We start from the raw sequence: 1,471 nt of genomic DNA, 5'->3' as shown, positions 1-1,471 counted from the left end.
ATTGGGATTCACGTCCTCTCCTTCCTCCCTAGGTTCGGCCATTTTGATTATGTCAATGGTCTTGCACTCTCTTTTTGGATTCTCTTCAGTATTGCTTGAGAGAGTACTAGGAGGAGTTTTAGTTACTTTCTTACTCAACTGGCCCACTTGTGTCTCCAAATTTCTGATGGAGGACCTTGTCTCACTCATGAAACTTAAAGTGGCCTTAGACATATCAGAGACTAAATTTGCTAAGTTAGAGGTACTCTGCTCAGAATTCTCTGTCTGTTGCTGAGAAGATGATGGATAAGGCTTGATATTGCTGAGCCTATTTCTTCCACCATTATTAAAGCCTTGTTGAGGCTTTTGTTGATCCTTCCATGAGAAATTTGGATTATTTCTCCATGATGAATTATAGGTGTTTCCATAAGGTTCACCCATGTAATTTACCTCTGCCATTACAGGATTCTCAGGATCATAAGCTTCTACTTCAGAAGATGCATTTTTAGTACTGTTGGATGCATTTTGTCATCCATTCAGACTTTGAGAAATCATGTTGACTTACTGAGTCAATATTTTGTTCTGAGCCAATATGGCATTCAGAGCATCAATTTCAAGAACTCTCTTCCTTTGAGGCGTCCCATTATTCACGAAATTCCTCTCAGAAGTGTACATGAACTGGTTATTTGCAACCATGTCAATAAGTTCTTGAGCTTCCGCAGGAGTTTTCTTTAGGTGAATAGATCCACCTGCAAAATGGTCCAGTAACATCTTAGAGAACTCAGATAGACCATAATAGAATATATCTATTATGGTCCATTCTGAAAACATGTCAGAATGACATCTTTTGGTCATCTGCTTGTATCTTTCCCAAGCTTCATAGAGGGATTCACCATCTTTTTGTTTGAAGGTCTGAACATCCACTCTAAGCTTGCTCAGCTTTTGAGGAGGAAAGAACTTAGCCAAGAAGGCCGTGACCAGCTTATCCCAGGAGTCCAGGCTATCTTTAGGTTGAGAGTCCAACCATGTTCTAGCTCTGTCTCTTACAGCAAAAGGGAAAAGCATGAGCCTATAGACTTCAGGATTTACTCCATTAGTTTTAACAATCTCACAGATCTGCAAGAACTCAATCAAGAATTGATAGGGATCTTCTGATGGAAGTCCATGAAAATTGCAATTCCGTTGCATTAGAGCAACTAATTGAGGTTTCAGCTCAAAATTGTTTACTCCAATGGCAGGAATTGAGATGCTTCTTCCATCAAACTTGGACGTAGGTGCAGTATAATCACCAAGCATCCTTCTTGCATTATTGTTGTTGGGTTCGGCTGCCATCTCCTTTTCTTGTTCGAAAATTTCAGCAAGGTTGTCTCTGGATTGTTGTAATTTAACTTCTCTTAGTTTCCTCTTCAGAGTCCTTTCGGGTTCTAGATCAACTTCAACAAGAATGCCTTTTTCCTTGTTCTTGCTTATATGAAGGATAAGAGAACAGAAA

The 1,471-nt window shown here is 39.6% G+C and overlaps 1 non-coding gene across 1 annotated transcript; it reads left to right on the top strand.

Annotated features, from left to right (window-relative positions):
- The first annotated feature begins 808 nt into the window (after positions 1–808).
- Positions 809–912, top strand: LOC130949744 (small nucleolar RNA R71). The gene has a single exon (XR_009073452.1). It is a non-coding gene; the product is annotated as a small nucleolar RNA R71 (small nucleolar RNA).
- The last annotated feature ends 559 nt before the right edge of the window (positions 913–1,471 follow it).

This window comes from Arachis stenosperma, chromosome 1 (assembly GCF_014773155.1).
Source record: "Arachis stenosperma cultivar V10309 chromosome 1, arast.V10309.gnm1.PFL2, whole genome shotgun sequence".
In the NCBI taxonomy this organism is placed as follows: domain Eukaryota; kingdom Viridiplantae; phylum Streptophyta; class Magnoliopsida; order Fabales; family Fabaceae; genus Arachis; species Arachis stenosperma.
Note: the sequence above shows the minus strand (reverse complement) of the source record. Positions and strands in the feature narration are given on the sequence as shown.